A 27,276-nucleotide genomic window follows, 5' to 3' on the forward strand; every position below is an offset into this window, starting at 1 on the left:
TTATTTCCCTTTGTTGTGAGACTCAAGGAATCTGCGTCTGGGGGTCCTCCAGGGAATGTTTTGGGGAGACCACAGTGAGCTAGGCACTGTATAATTCCTGGCTGGTGGCAGCATTACCAGGTCGAAGCTGGTAACTAAGCTTGGAGGTTTTCATGCTAACACCCATATGTTGGATGCTAAGATCCAGATCTGGAAAAAAATGTTATGACATGGTGGCAGCGTTGTGGGAAAGATAGAATCCAGAAGCCAGTAGGAATATTATATTTTTCTTTTCTCTGCTAGGGGCTTTTAAGCAGAGAGGGTTTGGTTTTAAAAGGAACCAGAGAGAAATTTTTTTTCTATTCTCTCCTGGCAGTAGCTTGCATATTAAGCAAGGAACCATTAAGGAACTATTAAGGGTCTTTTGTGAGACAATAGCACTCCCATTGACAGTCAAGTACCCAGCAATACACATGCAAATAAAGTGGTTTTTCTGGTTTACTTTACATTTAAAAGATTAGCTAGTGGAAGAAAGGGAAAAAGGCACTGTTGCTAGGCAGACCCCAGGAGGCAACAGAGCCAGCAGTTCAGACAATAAACACCGGAGGGCACCCCAACACAAGAAAACAGGAACCAGAATGTCACGAAAACCAGAAGCAGTACAGCTGGAAGCAATGGAAAAACAGATAGAACTACTAAGAACACAAATGGCCAGAGATGAGGCAACTCACAAACAAGAGATGAAAAGGCTACAAAAACAAGAAGAAGCCAACAATGTAGTCCACCAACAAGAGTTGGAAAAACAGAGGGAGGCCCACCAACAGGCCACGGCATTAGAACAGGCTAAGCAACAGAACACAGCCAATCCTAACAACCCTTCACCAGTACTTGTTCCACAGCACAGGAAATTTCCCACCTACAAGGCAGGCGATGACACCGAGGCCTTCTTAGAAAATTTTGAAAGAGCCTGTCTTTGAAATTTTGAAAGAGCCTGTACAGCATCTCTGAAGACCAGTACATGGTAGAATTGAGGCCACAGCTCAGTGGACCTTTAGCAGAGGTGACAGCTAAAATGCCAAAGGACCGAATGAACGATTATAAACGGTTTCAAAACAAGGCCAGATTAAGAATGGGGATAACCCCGGATCATGCCCATCGGCGTTTCAGAACCCAAAAGTGGAAACCAGATGTGTCATTTTCCAAACACGCCTACTACGTTGGAAAAAATTATGAGGCCTGGATATCAGGAACCAATGTTAAATCCATAGACGAACTGCACCTCCTCATACAAATGAAACAGTTCTTGGATGGTGTTCCTGAGGACATAACACGGTACATACAAGATGAAAAACCCAAAAATCTCACTGAGGTGGAAAAAATTAAAGCCAAATGAATGGAAGTGGCAAAAAGCAAAAAAGCTACTATCAAAAAAAACAAATACCCCAAAGGGCACACCAACAATAAACCCTACAACCGGATCACAACTTCCATCCTGTCGTGTTTCTCAGCAAAAAACTGTCTAAAAGGGAAAGTCACTGGTCAGACAGTAAAAAGGAATGCTACGCCATTGTGTACGCCCTGGAAAAGCTACACCCATATGTTTGGGAACGGCGGTTCCAACTACAAACTGACCATGCTGCGCTAAAGTGGCTTCATACTGCCAAGGGAAACAACAAGAAACTTCTTCATTGAAGTTTAGCTCTCCAAGATTTTAATTTTAAAATTCAGCACATTTCAAAAGCTTCTAACAAAGTAGCTGATGCTCTCTCCCGTAAAAGTTTCCCAAAATCCAGTAGTTAAAAAGTGTTCTTAAAATGTACAAGTCTGTTAGTTATATACTTAGTGGTATATGTAAAGGTGCATGTGTTGTATTAATCTGTTTATTTTAAAGTTCTAGGAGGAAATCACCGCCAGTGAGGTTCCCCACTGTCTGCAATTTGGGGGGCATGTCATAAACAGATAGCTAAGGGTTAATGTTCTTTTGCCTGTAAAGGGTTAACACAGGGAACCAAACACCTGACCAGAGGACCAATCAGGAAACAAGACTTTTTCAAATCTGGGTGGAGGGAAGTTTTGGGTGTGAGTTCGTTGTTCTTTGTCTTGTGTCTGTGCCCTCTCGGCTCTGAGAGTGATTTTTCTATCTCCTGCCTTTCTAATCTTCTGTTTCCAAGTTGTAAGTACAAGGATAGTAAGACAATAGGTTTATATTGTTTTCTTTTGTATTTACATGTGTGTAGTTGCTGGAATGTGTTAAATTGTATTCTTTTTGGATAAGGCTGTTTATTCATTTTTTTCCTTTAAGCAATTGACCCTGTATATTGTCACCTGGATACAGAGACTATGTTTAATGTCTTTTTCTTTCTTTTTTATATAAAGCTTTCTTTTTAACACCTGTTGGAGTTTTTCTTTAGTGGGGACTCCAGAGAATTGAGTCTGCAGCTCACCAGGGAATTGGTGGGAGGAAGAAGTCGGGGGAAAAATCTCTTTGTGTTAGGTTTACTAAGCCTGACTTTGCATTCCCTCTGGGTGAGGAGGGAGAGAGATTAGCTCTCTCGGTACTTGTGTTTCCAGGACTGGAAGCAGGGAATCTCCTAGGGTTGTCCAGGGAGGGGAGCCTGGGAGGAAGTAACAAGGAAACAAGGGGAGGAGGTTATTTCCCTTTGTTGTGAGACTCAAGGAATCTGAGTCTGGGGGTCCCCCAGGGAAGGTTTTGGGGAGACCAGAGTGAGCTAGGCACTGTATAATTCCTGGCTGGTGGCAGCATTACCAAGTCCAAGCTGGTAACTAAGCTTGGAGGTTTTCATGCTAACACCCATATTTTGGACACTAAGGTCCAGATCTGGAAAAAAATGTTATGACAAGGGTGTTTTTGTCCATCCTGGTGAGATGGCTGAAGAGCATATAATATTTCTTTTGAATATAATGAGCAATTGGAGGAAGGCCAGATCTCTGCGAAATTATGACATTTTACACAAAATCAAACCACTATATGTCCAAGATTTGGCACTGACAGTGCATATGGAATGCCTCTAATGGCTCATAGTCTACCGAGTCCAGGTTTCTGACCTATATAACAACATAATAATACGGGTACTACACAGGTTAAATAGATTCTGAACTGTGTCTCAGTGCAATTACATTTTTTGCATCCATACATGAGACATGGACTTCAGATGGGGGCGACAAGACCTGTTCATCAAAGAAGGTCCTGGGCACCAGAACCCCCAGTGCGAGTGGGGTCAGGTTCAGTGGAGAGCATAGATGAGTTAATCTATCTAACCTGCAAGCAGAGCAATTTGTATATGTTCCCTCTTATCTGATCTAAACATTATTATTTTATGTTCACAGAGTGATGGCTCAATGGTTTAAGAAGGTGAAGTACCTACTAGAATCAATGGGGGATACACACACACACACACACACACATACACACACACCAATTTTGCCCAGTTTTGGTTCTGCAAGTTTCAATGTTCTAAGAATTCTGCTCTGCAGAAGAACCACATACCAAACACCTGTGTATCCATCCACTAGATATGGACTGTGTATTTTTCCAACAATACTCATACACACAGTTACCTACCCTTCTTATCACTCTGTATCCAAAACTGTTGTTTCATATTTTTTTTCTTATAGAAAAATGATGCCAAAACACAATTCAAATCAATATATTAAAACTGACATATTATCAGACTTCTTCCAGTAAAAAGTACTGGCTTAGTGTCTCAAACAAGATTTCTTCAAGAAGCCTACGTTAGCACACCCACCTTAGCAAACCATCAATTTAAATGATTGGGAGGAAAAACAACACATAATAAGTGACAGATTTTTCAAATCAGATAAAGATGGGAACCAGATTATCTGTCTGTGGGTGATAGATTGCAGCAATAATAAATTCACTTTAAGACACTGGATCAATTTTTAATCAAGCCAAGAATTATTATTGCAGAAAGATAAAATGACCCATGAGGAGATGCCTTAATTTTCCACCAATCAAATTATAGCCTTTCTAAATAAGATGTAATGAGATCCATGGAATATCCAGGTTACATAGCCTACCTAATTACCCATGTTCCCTGTCATGTAGTGATATAGTAGCAGTAAACTGACCTCTGAATTTACCAAGATGAAAAGGTAATTAGTTTTTCCACAGGGCTGTAGTGAAAACAACAGCAATGACACATGTCATCTCCTTCCAACAAGTCACAGTCTCAGAGGTGTGTGTTTTTAAAATATACAGGATATGACCTACTGAGTAATAAACTACAGTCATTAAGTGAAACATGCATATGACAGAAAAGCAACCACTATCTCCAAGTTGAGAATACAGGGTCTGAAAGTAAAGAAGGTCAACTTTGTATTTCAAATTAAATTTAATCAGTATGCTACCATATAAGGGCTCATGAATTGGTTAAATAGCATATAATTAATGATGTCATAGGGTCATATATAAGAGACACTCCCTGAATCACAGACAGTGTGAGTACAATTTCCATTCATATCGTCTTTACCTACACAAGCAAGCACTTCCATATTTTTATACCATTTCCAGTATTATGGCCTTGGGAAAACATTTAAAAGAATGTTTACCTACACGGTAGGTCAGTGTACTTGAAGGTGTGTGGAGGGCATGGTTAGATGCTACAGTACCTGAAGGGAATGGTATTTATAAATAATCCTAACAGACAATCTCAGCCCTGGTCTACACTATAAGTTTAGGTCAAATTTAGCAGCATTAGATCGATTTAACCCTGCACCTATCCACATGACAAAACCATTCTTGTCAACTTAAAGGGCTCTTAAAATCTATTTCTGTACTCCTTCCTGACGAAGGGATTAGCGCTGAAATCAACATCGCTGGGTCGAATTTGGGGTAATATGGATGCAATTCGATGGTATTGGCCTTCAGGAGCTATCCCAGAGTGCTCCATTGTGACCACTCTGGACAGTACTTTGAACTCAGATGCACTAGCCAGGTACACAGGAAAAGCCCCGGGAACTTTTGAATTTCATTTCCTGTTTGGCCAGTGTGGCGAACTCAGCAGCACTCAGCAGCACAGGTGACCATGCAGTCCCCCCAGAATGTTCCTACGCTCTCCCTATCATCTCTGTCCCTGAGGTTATCGCAGATTAGAAGGCAAAAAAACCGCACTTGCGACGACTTGTTTTCCAAGCTCATGCAGTCCTCCCACACTGATAGGGCACAGAGTGATCCATGGAAGCATTCAGTGGCAGAGGCCAGGAAAGAATTGCTGTGTTTGCTTAATGGCAAAAGTATCATGCCTCACTAGTGATCCTGCCCGAGCCAGGTCGCTCTGTCACATTCACTCTGTGCTGTGTCAGCCTTGGGGAGGGAATGACCGCTTTGCAAGCAGGAAGGCCATAGATATAGACATTGCATTAGATAGCTTCTGTAGCTAGAGAAAACATTCCTGTGCATTTGGCAAAGTCTGTGGCGAAGAAACAGAAGCCTCATAGTGTAGTGGTTATCACATTCACCTAACACACAAAAGCCCCTTAGTGTAGTAATGATCACGTTCCCCTAACATGTGAAACATCCCTGGCTTGAAACTGGGCAGAAACAGGTCACTGTTCCTTTTTCTGACTCCCCTCCTGCATTTTTAGTCTTAGAACAGACCACACTATGAAATTTTACTTTGAATTATATCTGTTATGAGTTAAATAATATGGAAGCTCTCTCTAAGTTATAGTCCCGGGTTCCTTACCCTTTCAGCTGCTCTGATAAATTAACATTTTTGTTAAGGGCAGGAGAAAACTTTCATAAAGCCTTGAATAGGGACTAAATACTTCTAGGGGCTCTAAAATAATCTTAACATGGCCCATAGAGTGCAATCCTTCATTCTGGATTTGTCATTTCCCAAGTTGAACTGCTCCTTACTACTGTCTAGGCCTCATGAGCCATGGGAGCAAGGGGCAGGCTGGGGTAGGTGTGACCGTGATGTAATGCCAGCTGGGAGAGCAGCCTGAGGCAGAAGCCTCCAGCTCGCATGATATTCCAGGCAGGACTGAATCTCCATGAGACGAAACTTAAAGAAGAGAATGACCTGAGTCACTCTGATTCGGTGCCCTATGAGGAGGATAGCCATGTCTGTCCAGGCACCTCTGATCAACCTCACCGAGGTCTGCCAGCTGAGCAGGGCTGAGCAGGACCCCGGCTGGCAGGAGCCGGCGGACACAGCCCCAGACCAGCAGTGGGCTGAGCCGCTCAGCCTGCTGCCAGTCTGGGGCTCCGTCTGTCAGCCCTGCTCAGCCCACTGCCTGCCTGGAGTTCCGATCATCCAGGCAGGCAGCCAGCTGAGCAGGTCCGGCGGATGGGACCCCAGAAGAAAGGCATGAAATGATTGTCTGCCGTTGCTTTAACGGAAGGAGGGGGGAGCTGACAACATGTGCCCAAAACCACCCGCGACAAAGTTTTTGCCCCATCGGGCATTGGGAGCTTAACCCAGAATTCCAATGGGTAGCAGAGACTGTGGGAACTGTGGGATAGCTACCCACAGTGCACTGCTCTGTAAGTCGATGCTAGTCATGGTAGTGAGGACACACTTCACTGACTTAATGCACTTAGAGTGGACATATGCAATAGACTGTATAAAATCGAATTCTAAAAAAATCAACTTCTACAAAGTCGATCTACTTTCGTAGTGTAGACGTACCCTCAGTTATGTGAACACTAGAACAAGCTTGACTATTTCAGTTTTTATGTTCCTACACCTTTTGCTCCTAACAGAAAAAGAATTCAGTTTGTGGGAATATTGGCCATCAACAAAACTATCAACCAGAACTGACTGTGGGTTTCTCTGGGCAAATCGAGAAGCAGGAAAGCACTCAGATGATTTGTCCTGCCTGCATGGCCTTCCTTTGGGCATCAATGCAGCTTAGAGATGCAATGACAATCATAATTGGCTCGTGCAAAGAAAGTCCTCATCAAATTAATGAGCTGCACCAATTCATCCATCTGCTGTCCCTTTCTTGCTAATTTATTAATAACAATTACACAAAAATGGCATGGATTATAAATTTCAATTTCTCTTCTTTACCTGAAAATTTAGTCTATAATAGTCTTAGAAATGATCTCATATTATTTCAATGAGATTTATTGCATATTACTAGTAATGTGGCAGTACCCAATTGACCATAAAAGCTAAGTATTTTAAAGTAACTTAAATTACCCTTTCTGTGCAAATTGGATATTTGGATTACACACTAGGTATTGCTTTTATGACAGATGCATTCATAACATCAGCAGCACATCATACCACTTTGCTTGGTTTTACTAAGGCCTAACATATGATGCCACATGGTGCAGCATCATGAATCTTACATGATGTGAGTATCAATGGGTTAAATAAAATGTCTTTTTCTAGCTAGGATGCAATAGACTATCACACATGAAAATGGCTGGTTGAAGAGCACTGACAAGGCAGATGTAGGGTAGAGTTTTCAAAAGGGTTTAACCTTTCTCTGCTCCCATTCAAGACATTAAATTCTATGGGGAGCAGAGTTAGGCCAAGACTGAGAACTTTTGAAAATCCCGCCCAAAGTTATGGCATTTTTACCTCACTGGAGCAGCTTCCAATTTCAGTTGTACTGGTGTTAATCAGGATTAATTCCAATGAACACAGAAGTTCATTACACCAGTATAAATCCCGTGTGAATTAAATTTGTATGAGGCCCAGTGAGTTCGCCTGTTCCATTTTATGCTGGATTATTTTAAACTAACAATAATTATTTCAGCAAGCTGAGTTATGACATACAGGGTGACATCCTGGCCCCTTTCAAGTAAATGGAAAAGCTCCCATTTAAACTTTAATTACATTAGGATTTTACCCTCAGACCTGGTCTACATACAGATTTTGTATAAACATAACTTTCACTTTGGTGTATGAATTTTTTATCAAAATAGTTATACCGCACAACCCCCAGTGTGGGCACAGTTATACTGGTATAAAGGTTCTTTATACTGATATATCTTATTCCCCTTCTTGTATAGGAATACCAGTACAAAGCACCTTTATAGCAATATAACTGCACTGGCACTATGGGGGATTATACCGCTTTGTCTATACTGCTATAGTTAAAGCAGTACAACTTTTATATGTAGATAAGCCCTTAGACTCAAGTGCAGCTGGACATCCTAGGCAGTAAGCTTTCATCTTCCCACTACAGGATGTGTGTGTTTTAAGTTTGGATCACATGGTGTTACCTAATATATGGTGAAAGAATGCAAAAATACTTTTTCTCCTGTATCAGTTAGAAAAATCCATGAGAACAAAACATACACACACGTGAATACTATCTATGTATTTCATAATCACATAACAGTATTTAAATATTTGATGAAAATGTGTCACTAAAAAAATGAAGGCCATACATCGACCAGTTTGAACAAAGGAGATGTTATTCTAAGATTAACATCTGACACTAAGAAAAGATCTAAACACTGATTTCCACTGGTGTAATATTTCTACTAATACTGTACCTCTATCTAATTAGGACATTAATTAAAAAGTAAAGTTAATATAAAGTGAAATTTCTACCAGCATTCCATTAGATTTTCTGGTAAATCAATGCTTTAAAACCTGTAATGGAGATCTTCAAAAGAAAGCGTTCTTAACAAATATGTGATAATCAGCATAATTAAAACCTCTTTAAAGTACAGATTTTTTTAACAAATGGCATTTGTTTGTTAAAAAGTATGCATAAATCCCATTCATCTCACAATATACGCATGCATTAGACAATATAAGTATTGGACAATTCCTTAAGGACAGCCAGCTCAACTCATAAGATGATTAGTTTGTGGGACTCGGTAAACTCTTAGATAGTCCCCTACCCCAATTGAGTTCATCAAATGCTTATAGAAGTTTTCACACCTCAAGTCCCACAATATTTTTCAATTTAGACTTTACAGTATTTCCTCTGCTCCTGCCCTAAAGACAGATTCACTCAGATTCTCCTCTCATTTCCTCCTCTCTGACTTCTATTCCAGTCTATCATGTTTCCAATACTGCATCCCTAGCAGCAGCATCTGAGTGCATGAGCTTAAGATCTAGCAAAACAGACCTTTTTTTCCCTACTACTCTTAAGGGCTTGTCTACACAGTGGGTTAATGCGTGCCACAGGGTGTGATTTCTAAACCATGCAAATGTATCATGCATTAATTGGCACCCTCCTAGTGCACAATACGGGTTCCCTAGTATGCGTTAACATAATACTGTTTGAAACAGCAGTGCGCCTGTGCACAAGCCCCTATTCTACTGTTTGGTTGAAACCATTTGGGGGACGTTCAATAGTTCAGTCAGACTTAGTGGTGAGTGAACATCATTTGTGGTTTTTTGGTTAAGATCAGCTCGCTATCTGGATGTGTGTTCTGGGGACTACATTGTGTGAATGTGATGATCTAACAATGGTCTTTTACATCTTTTATGATCCCAAGAGATTTGGAAATCTTGTTCAGTTTGAATAAAGAGTTTAGCTGCTTACGTGAACAGTCCAAATCACTGATGTCTGCACATGGGGCAGGAAATCTCACAATATTGCTAGTTTTTCCTGTTTCCAATCAGGCCAAAAGTACCCCATGAACAGTCTCATGCTTTTGGACAGGATGCTGAAGTGTCCTTTTACATTTTATGTTTGCCACCAAGTGCACCTGCAGCGCTGATTAACTTGGAATAAATGCAGCTTTCTTTAGATTTGGCCTCCTTCGGTATTGCTTGGCAAAAAACAAACAAACAACAAAGTATGCATCCATTCTGATCCTATCCATCTTAGGTGCTTACTTATCCCCCAGTACTGTAGTATCTGAGCACCACACAGTCCAATGTATTTCTCTTCACAACACCCCTCTGAGGCAGGGCAGTGAAATAATCCCCATTTTACAGATAGGGAACTAAGGGACAGGAAACTAAGGGCCAGATTTTAAAAGGCATTTAGAAGCCTAAATATGCCATTAGGCACCAAGTGGGATTTTCAAAAGTGCCTGGGTCCCTAACTGCATCTTTAGGTGCCTAAACACCTTTAAAAATCTGGCCCCGAGTGACTTGCCCATGATCATACAGGAAGGCTAAGGCAGAGCTAGAAATTGAAGCCAGGTCCCCTAATATGGTACCAACCCACCAACTGACCATCTTTCCTCCATAATAGGCACTCAGATACTCTAGGGAAGATTTCTGTATGTCTGGGAAGGTGTACAACAGGGACAGATGGCAGGTGTGCTAAAGATATATTCAAAGAAGAACTTTAACTGGATTTTCAAATCTAATTGTCTCCAAATAAAAAAAATCAAAATGGGTTAATCAATTAAAGGCTGGACAAGGCAAATATTACGGTACATTTCACTGTATCAACAGATAAACCATAGGCTAGTCTTTAAGACAAGTTAGGCATGCAGAAAATGCTCACACAATTCCACACAGCTTTTGCAAGCAACAGTATCATGACTACACACTGAAATCTGGTAATGGTTGCATAAATAGCTAATCTGCACGCCGTGTAGTTGCAGCCAGGTCGGTCCCAAGATTTCAGAGACACATGGTGGGTGATAAAAGATATTATCTCACACATCTTGTCTCTTTAATGTCCAATAAAAGATATTACCTCACCGACCCTGTCTCTCTAATCTGTACATGGTCATCCAAGTAGCATGCGCATAACGGTCATCTGTCTCAAACTCATCAATGCAGCACTCTCAGTGAAAGGGCTCTGAACTCCCTCTCTTATAGCATTACTGAAGGAGAAGTCTCTACAAACTACACCTAAGTGCACTCTGACGGAAAGGCTCCATTGCCCTTCCAAGGACTGGCTAAAGGTTTGGGTTGGCTCTTTAATCAGAACAATGTGGCCCATCACAGCTAATAGATACCATTATGTGAATCAAGCACAGATTTACCAATTTACAGTCCTAGAATCATACAAGTGTCAGAGATGACCCATGCCTGCTGATAGTGGGAGGAGGAGCAGAGTGAGGGCAGCCGGCTTCAGCAGTGTTACTGAGCATGCTCAGTCCATGTGAGCCTTCCCAGTACAAGCCAAGCAGCAAATTTGAGGGGGCACATGACCCCACATGTCCACCCATGCATCACCTCTGAAGTGATTGGAAGGGACCTCAAGAGGTGATCTAGTCCAGTCCCCTGTACTCAAGGCAGGACTACGTAATAATAGACCATTAACTAAGTCATGGCACTTTATTAGTGTAATCTCATAAAATGGCAAATATTTGCCACCATCTGCTGTAAATTCGAGCGATCCATTGGATTTGTTGAAAAAAGATTGCACGTACTCTACACGTACTTTTGATATTAATCTTAGAATACGCCATGGTAAAAAAAAACTATCTAGGGTATCGAAATAAGTCAATTAGAAATGTTCAGTTAAGAACCATAGCAATTACTATCCATAGTAATTCAGATTATTTTTTTTACTGTAGTTTTATGGAAATATTTGGAACACTATAGAATGCAAAGCATTTTCTAATCTGAATGTTTCAGTTCAGGTCAATGGACTTCAGAGAAAAACCTTAATTTTTATATCAAACTCAGGTAGAATTTTTCAAAAGCATTCAAAGTTGGCCTAGCTCTGCTACCACTGAAATCTAGACTTCAATGGGAGCAAAGCTAAGCCAATACAGAGTGCTTTAAGTCCAAGTTATTCCACAGACTCTCCCAGCAGTTTAACCCAGATGCTGAAGAGGATGAGAGAAGGAAATTGGAGGGGAACTCTTAGAAAGTGGATTAGCAGTAGCACATTGCAAATTCTTGGGTTTGGTCAGAGAGGAAGGACCACCACGATTTCAGAAAATTACTGGTGACTAAGGCTGAGATTTTCTCATGGTTATTTTTAGTAAAAGTCATAGACAGGTCATGGGCAATAAATAAAAATTGATGGAAGCCGTGACCTGTCTGTGACTTTTGCTGCTGTGGCTCCATGGTTTCCCCCACCACCGTGGTGGCTAGGAGTTCACCGTGGTGGCTGCGAGTTGTGGGGTTCCCGCTCTGCCGACAGGAGCTGGGAGCTGCAAGGTGACCATATTTCCCAAAGAGAAAATATGACACCCCACCTGCTCGCCCAAGGCGATGCCCCCCTTCCCACCGCGTGAGGCTGTCACCTGTTGCTGGAACTTTGCAGGGGGCCCGTCGCATGTCACTGCTGTCACCTGTTGCTGGAACCCTCCAGAGTCCTGAAGCCCCTGGGACTGAAGCAGAGAAAGTCACAGAGGTCTCTGGAAGTCACGGATTCTGTGACTTCCATGACCTCCGTGATATAAACGTAGCCTTACTGATGACATCTACTACATCTCTGTGGTGAGGCAATGGTGTGTCAGAATCAATGGTAATAAATATGGCATATAGGTTCAGCTGCATAAGTGTAAATGTAAGGCCCATGTCCACCAAAGAGAAGGGGCCATCCATCACCACAACCCGGTACCATCTCAGTTTTTCTGTCCCATTGTGGGGATCCAGGATACCAGCAACAGATAGGTGAAGTTGGAGATGAGTCTTTACTAGCTTCTCAGCTTGCTCAGGGAACCAAATATGAAATTGCAGAACTACCAACTGCGGTATGTAATCTATCATTTAAATCGGCTTCTGTACCAGATGACTGGAAGATAGCTAATGTGCCAATTTTTAAAAAAGGCTCTAGAGGCAATCCTAGCAATTACAGTCCAGTAAGCCTAACTTCAGTACCAGGCAAATTGTTTGAAACTATAGTACAGAATAGAATGATTAGATACATAGATGAACACAATTTGTTGGGGAAGAGTCAACATGGCTTTTGTAAAGGGAAATCATGCCTTGATCAATTAGAATTCTTTAAGGGGGGTCAACAACCATGTGGACAAGGGTGTTCCAATGGATATAGTGTACTTAGACTTTCAGAAAGCCTTTGACAACGTCCCGCACTAAAGGCTCTTAAGCAAAGTAAGCTATCATGAGATAAGATTGAAGGTCCTTTCATGGATCAGTAACTGGTTAAAAAGATAGGAAATAGGTAGAAATAAATGTTCAGTTTTCAGAATGGAGAGATGTAAATAGTAGTGTCCCTCAGGGGTCTGTACTGAGACCAGTACTGTTCAACATATTCATCAATGATCTGGAAAAAGGGGTGAACAGTGAGGTGGCAAATTTTGCCACACTATATAAAATTACTCAAGATAGTTAAGCCCAAAGCAGACCGTGAAGAGTTGCAAAAGGATCTCACAAAACTGGGTGACTGGGCAACATAATGGCAAATGAAATTCAAAATTGATAAATGCAAAATGCACATTGGAAAACATAATCTGAACTATACATACAAAAGGATGGGGTCTCAATTAGCTGTTACCACTCAAGAAAGAGATCTTGGAGTCATAGTGAATAGTTCTCTGAAAACATTCACTCAATGAGCAATGTCAGTCAAAAAAACCTAACAATGTTAGGAACCATTAGAAAAGGGACAGATAACAAGACAGAAAAATATAATGCCTCTTTTTAAATCCATGGTGCCTACATCCTGAATATTGCGTGCAGATCTAGTTGCCACATCTCAAAAATGATTATATTGGAATTGGAAAAGTACAGAGAATGGCAACAAAAATGATTAGGGGTATATAACAGCTTCCATATGAGGAGAGATTAAAAAGACTGAGACTTTTAAGCTTTCAAAAGACAAAACTAAGGAGTGGGGGGGGGGATATGGTAGAGGTCTATAAAATCTTAACTAGTGTGAAGAAAGTGAATAAGGAAATGTTATTTACTCCTTCACATAACACAAGAGCTAGGAGATCACTCAATGAAATTAATAGGCAACAGGTTTAAAACAAACAAAAGGAAGCATTTCTTCACACAATGCAGACAACCGGTGGAACTCTTTGTCAAGGGATGTTGTGAAGGCCAAAACTATAACAGGGCTAAAAAAAGAACTAGATAAGTTCATAGTTGTTGTAATGTCTCACTAGTTCTACTCTTTGGCTTCTTGGTGGGCAGACTTTATGTCTCAGAATATAACTGACTCCATGAACTTCAGGGATAGACCATGAAGACAGGTCTGGAAATAGGGAGAATTTTGCTCTTAACCTGAAATTATTCTGGCGAGCATATTGGCTAACTGTTCTTTTCCAATATCTACATCTGAAAACGGGGTCAGAGCATGACTTGCTACATGTTCACCAGCAGGTATGACTATTACTTATAAGAAACCCAGACTGTCACTCAGTCTGGGCTCTTTGCTCTAGAAACCCTCCACTGTTCATGTGTCTAAAGATGAGCTTATCCATACATCGGTCTTATATTTTTAATGATATGAGAAAGTAGCACAGAATATATACTGAATGGGATTTCTAAAAAGCCTAACTGATTTAAGATCATAAGTCTTTCTGACTTTCAATGGGACTCGTGCACCTATGTTGCTTAGGCCTGCAGAAAAACCCACCTACTAACCACTGGGACCTCTGTCCTATGACAGGACAAGTCCTGTTGACATTAATAGGAGTTAACTGTAATGCAATTTGAGGGTGCTCGGCTCCTGTAAGGATTGGGCCCTAGAAAGGGGTGGGGGGTAAAGAGGAAAGGAATAAAAGCATTGGAAAAGCAATCTACTGAGGAAGACAAACCTAGAGCTGCAATATGTCCTTCCCTAAATTTCATTTGTCTCTAAAGCTCAAACTTCATCAAACTATTTTAATTACATTGTTATCTTTAGATATTTAATTAATTTCCACCGAAGTCCACAGCATTCTCATTCCTTAGCTTCCTGCTCAGTTTGGCCCCAGAGTAAAGAATACATATTCACATGCCCAGAAGCTAGAAATCTTACCATATTTAACAAGAAGCATCTCTGACAGTAATTGGAGTTTTGTATCAAGACAAATAAATGGTAAGATCATAAGAACATACTCTAGTGGCCACATGCACCTGCAAATACTAACATCAGAGAATGAATTTAACATAAGGCCTCAGTGGAGATGAATTTTCTATAAACAAACAATCTGAAGAAAGCCTCCTCACTTTTGTCATGTGTTATTCCCATCGAAGAAAAATGAATATTCTGTTTTGTTTGTTCCTTACCAGCAGCACCAGCTTCATTATTTACCATTAGTCCTGTCACTTTCATGTCATGTATGTAAAACTATAATATCCTCAGTGACAGTGGGACAGCTATCTTTCCTCAGTGCTGCCACTTCATGCAAATTATCCACATTGTTAAATATGCCAGAATGCTAATATCGCACATGGAAGAATTTAAAGAGGCTTTTCCCATATTTTGTTATATAACAGTTTACTTCTATTAAGACACTGTTATAATCAAAGGGCCCAACTCTGCAGCATTTATTCTCACAAGCAGTTCCCATAGGACAGGGTAGAAAAAAATGGTCTAGTGGATAAAGACAGGATGGAGAATCAGGAAGCCTGGGTTCTATTCTTTGCTCAGCCACAGACTTCCTGTTTAAACACGGACAAGTCATGATCTCTCTGCGTCTCAGTTCCCCCATCTGTAAAATGAGGATAAAGCGTCCCCTCCTCTCACACAGGTATTGTGAGGATAAAAATCCATTAATGATTGTGAGGTGCACACATAGCATGATGATGAGGGACACAGAGGTGCTCAGACTGATTGATGTCAATGGGACTTCATGTGAGGAAGACTTGAAAAATTAAGTCCAAAAGCTACATGTTTAAGGAATAATATTCATGGGAGAAAAGTATTCGAAGCAATTGATATATTTTGCAGGTGATTCAGAACTTAATTTTGCACCCATTGAAAGCAATGCCAGCAGGGTTGCCAACTTCAATGAGTGCAGAATTGGACACTAAATGCTGAAGTTGTACTGAGGCATGAGGTTGCCAGAAGAGATCAGACACCACAGCTTTGAATTAAAAGGAAAAAATATTTTCTTAGCTCATGAGTGTTTGAAAAGTCTCGTCAGCTATCCTCTTGGAATCCCCATTGCTCTAACTTTGAGGAAGACTTCAATGAATGACTAAGATACCATGATGACAGGCTGCTTGTTAACAGAGTAGCACGGAAGCCAAGAAAATGCAATCTCATCCTGCCTCTGAACTATCTGTCCCTTGGTACCAAAGATTCAGTAGTTTCCCAGACAGGGAATCTATATTCCCCCTTGCTGCTCTGGTTAGTTTTTGGTGGTTATATTATCATTTGCTTAAAATAGTAATAATGTATGATTTACCTGGGCTTCGAATCTCTATATGGTAATTTTACAAATAATTTAGTGGGCCCTAAATGGACATTAGCCACAATGTTCAAGTACAAATTCCAATTCAGCATTCCCCAGAGGTCACGGGAAGGTGTTTAGAAATAGTGGTTTGGTTCAGGCCTACCTAAAATGCAATAATCAGCACTTACAGCCATTAGTTATTCCCAACTGGGAACAGGGTTCTAATTATTATTTATGTGTTATTTAGTTTACAGGTATATTATTAAAAAATCAAATAATAATATAGTCCTGAGCTTGCCAACTTTCTCACATTTTAAATGGTGACCACTGTGTCTTTGTTCAACTAGCTTTATCAATTTTAGGGTTTTATACTGCTACCCATAGTAGCAAAGTCTACGTGAAATCAACAGCAAAGTCTCTAGTGGACTTCTGTGCACCCTTTCCTGTGCTGGGGAGCATATCGAACATAAGCCTTTCCCGTATTGGCAGGCCACAGCATAAATCACACTTCTCATAGAATTTCTAGCTGATAACCATTAATCATGTGGTTCTGACTGAGAGAATATTGCAAAGAATACCATTCCTCACAATAATTCCAGATCAAAACCCTGTGGCTGCAGATACGCAATGTCAGATATCCAGTTTCTGCAGTATTTTGGCTACACAAGATTTCAGCTAATATGTGGTTTGGGAGTTACAGTATCCCGTTATGCCAATCGTGGAAGTTTGAGAAAAAGTTCACATTTAACCTGTAATGGTTTGAAAATACCTAACTGAACAATTAATACCTCAGTGCAGTTACTGCAGATAAAAGAAAGAACAGGCTTTCAACTCCTGATCCATGGCCTAAAGGTTAATGGACTAATGCAATAAAGCAATAGGTTGTAACAGGAGTCTCAATACAATTAAAACCATAAAGCTAACGATGATCTGTTTCAAATGAAGCTGTAGATGAAAATGAAACATTAAATAGTTTTGCTACACTTACATAAGTGCAGTGAGGGCTTTAGTCATGTAAAGTCTGTGTAATACTCAAGAAAAAAAATCTGTATTGCCATTCGGTTAACTTCTTTACCATTGGGTAACTTTCCCTATTGCTGCCTGGGACTGACACTAATTTCTACTCAATGAGAATAGTTACACAACACTTAAAGTTTAATGTATATATTTAATAGGAGAAAGTACTTATTGCAGCAATCTACGCTATGGTGCAAAGAAAAAACACATGTTTTGGAGCAAAGTAACCAATGGAAAATTGGAGCTGTGTCAGGAATAGCAAGACGAGGTTCATGGCCCAAGCTTCATTTACCCTCTTGGAAAACCAACGGAAGAGGAGCCAAAAAAAAAAAATCCATCAGGGTCACACTAAGTTTTTCAAGCTAGTCCCCTTGAGGAGAAGTTTCAGGGTAGTACAGGCAGGAGAGAAAGATAAAAATAGAAGTCTAGGTTTTGGACGGGGAGTAACAGAAATTAGATCAGAGACGTAGGTAGTTACGAAATTACATAGGACATTGGAGATGAGTTAGAGCTGATGAGACTGTGGTTCTCAAACTTTTCCATACTATGACCCATGAAAGTTTTGGAATCCTCTCTCCACTCTTATAGCTATAAAGAAAGGAAGGGTGGCTATGATGCCCTGAAACCTGTTCATGAACACAATCCTCCAGGGGATGACAACCCTCAGGCTGAAATCTCATTCAGTAAGAGCTAGAGACAATGAAAGGATCCCAGGGAGAGCAGGAGTGACACAGTGACAGAAGCAGTAGAAGACAGCAATTTTCGCAACTGCATGTTAACTAGCCTGGAGGGGGAAAGCGATGTGAGGTTACAGTAATCAAAACCAAGAGGTAGTCATGGTGCTGACATGAGTTTTAGCACTTGGGATAGTGAGAAAAGATATGAGAAACTGAGATTTAGTGAGAGACAGGATAGTGGGATACTGCTATGAGCCAGGAAGACAGGGAAGGTAGTGGAGGGACGTCAGCGGTAACAGAAGCAAACGAAAGGGTAATAGGTCTTCAGGAGACAGTGGCACCATTATATGATGTCTGTACTAGCTTTGCGACCAATGCATCACATGTCAGAAAAATGAGGGTTGTGTTCATATGAATATTTCCTATTCTTCGGTAAATTATACTGGTAATTAGTCTATGCCAAGGCTTTGCAAACTCTTAGACCCATAAGCAACTTGTGAGTTCTCCTGTTCATCTACTCCAAAAAAAAGTTCATCAACCTGTTCAGACCCACTGCAGACCAGCTGGTCAAATACCAGCTCAGCAGCTATACATTTCTATCTAAATTAAAAACTTAGTACTGTACTATTATCATTTATTTGTGAGCCATATTTGGGAGGAAACCAGCAGGTATAGTAAATAGTTTGTTATAGTTGGTGGGATGTGAAGGAATAACCAGTCTGGTAGGTGCATCTTTCATCCACTTATAAACTATATTCCTTTGCACAAGCAAGCAAAGGTTTGAAGACTCTCAGAGTTTAAATATGAGTGAATCCATTGACTGCAATGGAGCTACACCAGTTTGCACCAGCTGAAATCTGGCCCTGTAATTCTCTCTTCCTCTTCCATCTTTAGTGATGGGTTTTACGCCGTCTCAGCTCCATGGTAAGAAAAACAAAGTTATTACATCACCATCAACAAAGACAGTCATCACAGCCACTCTGGTACACGTTAATGTGCTTCCCTGTTCTATTGTTAAAAGCCCTCCTTCATAATTTCACACAGTACATTGTGTGCATGCATAGATAGTGCTCTGACACACGAGGTCAGGCCTTGGCTTCCACTAAAGTCAGTGACAAACTTTCACGGACTTCAGTGGGAGCAGGACATTGATGCTAGTGGCTTAGTAGGTTTCAGAAAAGAACTACACAATGATCGGAGTAAGAATAGCAACTACTAGGGTAATATTACAAAGGCTACTAAATCAGATGCTTCAGACGATAATATAAACTTCTCACCTGCTAAAGTCAGGGTTAGTTTTGTTTCACACAGTTTTCAGAAAGGAATTATTTTGTTTTGTTTGTGTTGGTGAATATTTTTATCAAACATTTTGTCTGGAATTTTTTTATTTTAGGTTGTTTTTTTTTTATAAATGTTTCAGGTTTCCCTTCCCCCTCACATTTTTTTCCTCCTTTCTGCCCTTTTCCTTCCATTTTCACACTAAACTTAGAGAGACAGAGGCCTGGTCCACACTACAGCATTAAATCGATTTAAACAGCGTTAAATCGATTTAACCCTGTAACCGTCCACACTACAAGGCACTTTAAATCGATTTTAAGGGCTCTTAAAATCGATTTCTGTACTCCTCCCCAACGAGAGGAGTAACCCTAAAATCGATATTACTATATCGATTTAGGGTTAGTGTGGACGGAAATCGAAGTTATTGGTCTCATTCTTTTACTGAGCTACCCAGAGTGCACCGCTCCGGAAATCGATGGTAGCCTAGGACCATGGACACACACCACCGAATTAATGTGCCCTAGTGTGGACGCGTAAAATCGATTTTATAAAACCAGTTTTATAAAACCGGTTTTAATCATTTCAATTTTATGCTGTAGTGTAGACGTGGCCAGAGAAAGGGGGAGAGGATAAAGGAAATACCATCAAATGGAAAGTTTAAAAAAAAAGTTTTATGAAAATTTTGTTACAGAAAAGGCCATTTTTGGACAAAAAAATGTTTTAACAAACTTCAACCAGCTTTACTATCAATCCTAGAATTAATGGCACATTACTGGAGAATGCTATTGAGCCACAGACCACAGGTGAAATCCTGGCCCCACTGATATGAATAGCAAAATTTTAACTTATTTCAAGAGGGTCAGGATTTAATTCCAAGAGAATAGGCAGCAGTCTGACATTTCTAACTAGTTTCATGGCTTGACTTTTGTGACCTAGGTAGCATTAAAATCTGAGAACTTGATATGGAACTATATCGTGTACGGCATGAAGAGATAATGAAATTCTAATGGTCTCAATCTTACCTTTAAAAAAAAAGGGTGAATTCCTAATATCTACCCCAAGAAATAGTCCAGTGTGTTCTTCAAATGCTTATGTGTTTTAGACAAGTTACTATTATTTTTAACCCCACAAAGCCTGAGCCACTGCTGTATAAAGTTGTAAGAGACAAGATCACTATACAATATGAAAAGGACCGTTCACATGAAGGAAAGAATCATAGAAGTGTCATCTAGCGATCTCAATGATATTCTATCCTGACTTACCATACGACCTTCTCAACTTGGCAACTACCAGGCACATTTTTTCCTTTTACAATTCTTCATGAAGTGGGACTACTTCATATTACATCTAACTAAGTAAATGTGTTTTCTGGTTTCATAAAGGTTGCTCTCTCTCTCTCCCCTTTTTAGAGTAGCCACACTGATACAATTGCGATTGTATGCAGGGTACTGAATATATTACATGAAATTATGTAGATCATTACCATGTTTATAATTCAGAAGAGTGCATGACGGATGATCAGCTATATTAGACTGTAAGTCTAATTCCTAGCAATTGTATTTAATTACTAATCCTACCAAATTACTCAGTCTTTTCCGTAACTGCGAAAAAGGTGCTGCCATGGCTTGGTATTAGCCTATCCCATTTTCAAACAATTTCTAAAACTCATTAATACTGTACACTTACAGGGCTAAACCATCAGCTTGTGATCTGCCCTACGGTAAGGGGCAGTGCATTGTTACATTGGCCCAGGAGCAGTTTGATTGGACGAGTATGACTTGGGGAGTCAATCTCCCTCATGGTCTCTCTGGTGCTTCAGGGATGGGGTTCACATAGTGGCAGGTCCTTATCTGTCACACTGCATTCTTCCAAATATACAGGTGTAATTACACCACAGGCATGTTGGGGTGGCAGAGTCAAGGTTCCACATATTGCTCACCCCCACCCATGTCTTCCTGCCCTCCTGTGCACAGGGCCGCCCAGACGGGGGGGCAAGTGGGGCAATTTGCCCCAGGCCTTGGGCCCCATAGGGGCCCCGTGAGCCCTGGCCCAGCAGTGGTCCAGGTGTTTGGCGGCATTTTGGTGGCAGGGGACCCTTCAGTGCTGCTGAAGACGTGGAGCGACTGAAGGGTCCCCCACCGCTGAAATGCCCCATGAGCCCTGGACCGGCAGTGGTCTGGGTCTTTGGCAGCATTTCAGTGGTGGGAGGCCCTACAGTCACTCCAGGTCTTCGGCAGCATTTCAGCGGCAGGGGGACCTTCAGTGCTGCTGAAGATGCGGAGTGACTGAAGGGCCATCCGCTGCCAAAATGCCACCAAAGACCCGGATCACTGCCAGGTGAGTACAAGCGCCACAGCTCCACCGTTTTGCCCTCGTCCCCCTGAATCCTCTGGGCGGCCCTGCCTGTGCAAGGTGAGGATCTAGTATGGCAGTGGACTTCTTTCATCTCACAGGCAGGAAGTACTGGACAGCACACTGGCACCAGGGAATAAAGGGATGCCTTAAGCCCCCTCTATTCCTTTGGGCCCATGTGCTGGGTGGGCCACAATCCAGTCCATTCTGTAAGCAAGTTACTATGCATACAGAATAGTCACTATCCAAAGTTACGTATCAAGATCTACTTAAGACAGCCACAAAGCCTAGCCAAGCTACAGAGGTCCTGGGGCTCTGTGTTGTGGATGCACCTTGGACCAGGGCCTGTCTCTTTGGGAGAACATATAGTTAATATTATAACAGAGATCAAGTTATTAGTATTATTTACAATTTGTATTACAGTAGCACCTGGAGATCAGGGCCCCATTGAAAGGGGCACTGTACAAGCTCACAGAAAGAGACAATTACTGCCCCAAAGAGTTTATAATCTACAGACTGATAAGGAGTACAGTTATCACCATGTTATCAGATGAAGAGCTGAGGCACAGACAGATTAAGTGACCTGCCAAAGAGCCTGAACCCAGAACTCCCAAGTCCCAGTCCAGTGCCTTAAGCACAGACCATCCTTCCGCTCTAAAACCCATGTGTTTGCAGCTATTTATACATTTTCCTAATGACCATCTGGCCTGTGATATGAAGCCTACTAGCACTGCAATTTATTATTTCCACTATGTTTTCATGCTGGAAAAATGCCATATAAAACTGTGAACAAAGTTATGACAAGCTCTTCAGCTGGTGTAAACTGACCTACCACCACTGACTTTGGTGGAGCTACGCCAATTTGCCTAAGGCGAAGGCCCAGCCCTTAAAATATCAAGTCCTATTTTTATGTTTTATAACTGCCAATAAATCATTTAATATGATTTTTTATTTTAATAAAGCTATGTGACGGGACATTTATCAATGGAAGTGTCCATAGCCTCTGTTTTGCCAGAAGCTGGAAGTGGAAGACAGGAGATGGATCACTTGATTGCCTGTTCTGATCATTCCCTCTGAAGCACTTGGCACTGGCCACTGTCAGAAGACAGGGTACTGGGCTAGATGGACCATTGATCTGACCCCGTATGGCCATTCTTATGAAGAGAATAACAAAAGCCTTGTGGCTCCTGAATGATGGACACATTTCCTCCTGTTTACCAGTGGTATAATATAGGGAGATTGGGGTCAGAAAAAATACAGTCCCTTTTCAACTGCTGCTGCTAAACATTTCATGATGAATCAAGCAAAGAGGCTACAAGTGAAAATCTCATAGACTCAGACTCTAGGACTGGAAGGGACCTCGAGAGGACATCGAGTCCAGTCCCCTGCCCTCATGGCAGGACCAAATACTGTCTAGACCATCCCTAATAGACATTCATCTAACCTACTCTTAAATATCTCCAGAGATGGAGATTCCACAACTTCCCTAGGCAATCTATTCCAGTGTTTAACTACCCTGACAGTTAGGAACTTTTTCCTAATGTCCAACCTAAATCTCCCTTGCTGCAGTTTAAGCCCATTGCTTCTTGTTCTATCATTGGAGGCTAAGGTGAATAAGTTTTCTCCCTCCTCCTGATGACACCCTTTTAGATACCTGAAAACTGCTATCATGTCCCCTCTCAGTCTTCTCTTTCCAAACTAAACAAATCCAATTCCTTCAGCCTGCCTTCATAGGTCATGTTCTCAAGACCTTTAATCATTCTTGTTGCTCTTCTCTGGACCCTCTCCAATTTCTCCACATCTTTCTTGAAATGCGGTGCCCAGAACTGGACACAATACTCCAGTTGAGGCCTAACCAGCACAGAGTAAAGCGGAAGAATGACTTCTCGTGTCTTGTTTACAACACACCTGTTAATGCATCCCAGAATCACGTTTGCTTTTTTTGCAACAGTATCACACTGTTGACTCATATTATGCTTGTGGTCTACTATGACCCCTAGATCTCTCTCTGCCATACTCCTTCCTAGACAGTCTCTTCCCATTCTGTATGTGTGAAACTGATTGTTCCTTCCTAGGTGGAGCACTTTGCATTTATCTTTATTGAACTTCATCCTGTTTACCTCAGACCATTTCTCCAATTTGTCCAGATCATTTTGAATTTTGACCCTGTCCTCTAAAGCAGTTGCAATCCCTCCCAGCTTGGTATCGTCCGCAAACTTAATAAGCGTACTTTCTATGCCAACATCTAAATCGTTGATGAAGATATTGAACAGAACCGGTCCCAATACAGACCCCTGTGGAACTCCACTTGTTATACCTTTCCAGTAGGATTGGGAGCCATTAACAACTACTCTCTGAGTATGGTTATCCAGCCAGTTATGCACCCACCTTATAGTAGCCCCATCTAAATTGTACTTTCCTAGTTTATCTATAAGAATATCATGCGAGACCGTATCAAATGCCTTATTAAAGTCTAGGTATATCACATCCACCGCTTCTCCCTTATCCACAAGGCTCGTTATCCTATCAAAGAACGCTATCAGATTAGTTTGACACGATTTGTTCTTTACAAATCCATGCTGGCTATTCCCTATCACCTTACCACCTTCCAAGTGTTTGCAGATGATTTCTTTGATTACCTGCTCCATTATCTTCCCTGGCACAGAAGTTAAACTAACTGGTCTGTAGTTTCCTGGGTTGTTTTTATTTCCCTTTTTATAGATGGGCACTATATTTGCCCCCTTCCAGTCTTCTGGAATCTCCCCCGTCTCCCATGATTTCCCAAAGATAATAGCTAAAGGCTCAGATACCTCTTCTATTAACTTCTTGAGTATTCTAGGATGCATTTCATCAGGCCCTGGTGACTTGCAGGCATCTAACTTTTCTAAGTGATTTTTTACTTGCTCTTTTTTTATTTTATCTTCTAAACCTACCCTCTTCCCGTAAGCATTCACTATACTAGACATTCCTTCAGACTTCTCAGTGAAGACCGAAACAAAGAAGTCATTAAGCATCTCTGCCATTTCCAAGTCTCCTGTTACTGTTTCCCCCTCCTCATTGAGCAGTGGGTCTACCCTGTCCTTAGTCTTCCTCTTGCTTCTAATGTATTGATAAAAAGTCTTCTTGTTTCCCTTTATTCCCTAGTTTGAGTTCATTCTGTGCCTTTGCTTTTCTAATCTTGCCTCTGCATTCCTGTGTTATTTGCCTATATTCATCCTTCGTGATCTGACCTAGTTTCCATTTTTTATATGACGCCTTTTTATTTTGTAGGTCACGCAAGATCTCAAGGGTAAGCCAAGGTGGTCTTTTGCCACATTTTCTATCTTTCCTAACCATCGGAATAACTTGCTTTTGGGCCCTTAATAGTGTCCCTTTGAAAAACTGCCAACTTTCCTCAGTTGTTTTTCCCCTCAGTCTTAATTCCCATGGGACCTTACCTATCAGCTCTCTGAGCTTACCAAAATCCGCCTTCCTGAAATCCATTGTCTCTATTCTGCTGTACTCCCTTCTACCCTTCCTTAGAATTGCAAATTCTATGATTTCATGATCACTTTCACCCAAGCTTCCTTCTACTTTCAAATTCTCAACAAGTTTCTCCCTATTTGTTAAAATCAAGTCTAGAACAGCTTCCCCCCTAGTAGCTTTTTCAACTTTCTGAAATAAAAAGTTGTCTGCTATGCAGTCCAGGAACTTATTGGATAGTCTGTGCCCCGCGGTGTTATTTTCCCAACATATATCTGGATAGTTGAAGTCCCCCATCTGCTGAACTTCCTTTGAAATCATTGCTTTAAAACTTCTGTTTACGCCTTCAGAGCTCCTTCCTCAGGCAACGCCCACCCCCCGCAGAAACCAGTGTGTGACTGAGGACATCAAGATTTGCCCTAATGACTTCATTAAGAGTTTTGCCCAAGTAAGGAGAGACGAAGAGGCTGTATACAAAGGGTTTTACATTGATCCTGTTAAATTACTATGTGCTGATTCCTCGTGTCTTCCTTTCTAAATGCAGGGAGACGTAAAGATCACTGCAATCTACATTTAATGAAACATCACATCTCATGTGTTTTCTTATTGATTGTATTATTTGTAGGGAATGCTCTGCTCTTGAAATGACAGAAGCTTCTTGTCTTGAACTGCTGTTGTCTACCAAGGACCTTTCAGTTGGATGCTTTGAGAGTCTGGTTAATTAGTAATTAGGGTCAGAATCACACTATTAGAGGTTTCCTGAATTACCAATGGTGAATCACCATCCAGCATTAAACACTGAGTGGGCACAATGACACTTGCACTGCTCCCTTTTTAAGTGTCAGAGTGCCTGATTTTTTTCTAAAACCAAAGGTTAGTGCAAGACTTTTAAGAGCAAAATGTCACTAAATGAACATTAAAACATGGAGGAAAAACTGAATCAACTTCCTGCGAACCAAGCAGATTTTTTTTTTTACACAATGTTACAGGTAAACAGAACCATTGTAAAAAAAACATTACAGGAGTGTGGGGTTTTTTTGAGGAGGAGGGGGGAATCAGAAGTCCAAAATATGCCCATTAAGATCTCAGTTTAGAGCATGTGCTTCAAGTTAAACTTCTGCTTAAGTGATTTCCAAAATAAAGATGATTTAAGCATGTGCTTAAGCACTCTGCCTCAATAGGGATGCTTTCTAGAATCAGGGCCTAAAATTCCTAAGACAATAATACAGATCATTTTCCTTTATAGTAGTTACGAAAAATATATTTTATAAGTAGATTCATATTAACATGCTGAAATATTCCTAGGTTTCTGGAACTTCAAATCAGAAGCCTGAGTGGTCTGGCAGACCACAAAACACATGCGGCCTTAATCCAGAATGGCCAACTCCATGTATTCAGAAATCTTGAGTTGGACCCTAAGAAACTTGAAACTGGCTTTAAAATCAAGGAAGAAGGCTGTATAGTTAAAAAAAACTGACCTGGTTTAAAGGGGAAGTGAAAGCAGCTATAAAAAATCCAACGACTGGAAGCTGAAGCTAGATAAATTCAGACTGAAAATAAGGCATACATTTTTAACAGTGAGAGTAATTAACCACTGGAAAAATTTTCAAGAGTTATGATGGATTTTCCACCGCTTGCAATCTTTAAAATCAAGATTGGATGTTTTCCTAAAAGGTAGGCTCCAGGAATTATTTTGGGAGCAATTCTATGGCTTCTGCTATGCAGGTCAGACTAGATTTTCACAATGGTCACTTCTAGCCTTGGAATCTATGAATAAAGATTTTTTTTAAAAATTAACAAATTTGGGTTCTTTTTATTTGCCTTCTGGTTTGTGAGTCCTCAGGATGCATTCAGATAATATTTTAAAGCTTGTCTCCACAACCATGAGGTCTGGATACTTATTTTTTATTGCAAGACAGCAGAGATTCTCATGTAATCCCTTGATTCCAGGAGCTGGGATTTTAAGAAAAAAACAACCCTGGTCAGATTTAGCAACACTGCTAGCGAAAAGACTGCATGCACACCACTAGAGTCAGCCTGAACAGTGATTGTAGGAATACGACCAAGACAACAGGAAAGGTCATCTTTTTCATGCATGAATGGAGGTTTACTAAGAGAGCTGCTGAAAGGAAATCCCTCATTCAAGATAGCAGGCTTGCCCACAGCAATTCCGGGCCCCAGGGCAGAACAAGCAATGGGCCCCCTAGAAAGGGATTGCTGCCGCCGGTACCACCCCACACACGCCTAGGAGCCCTGCGGCCCGCCCGGGCAATTTAAAAGGGCTCCTGGCCACCACCACTACCATAGCAGCTGTGCCGGCTGGGGTGCCCCGGACCC

Source organism: Gopherus evgoodei, chromosome 3, assembly GCF_007399415.2.
Source record: "Gopherus evgoodei ecotype Sinaloan lineage chromosome 3, rGopEvg1_v1.p, whole genome shotgun sequence".
Lineage (NCBI taxonomy): Eukaryota > Metazoa > Chordata > Testudines > Testudinidae > Gopherus > Gopherus evgoodei.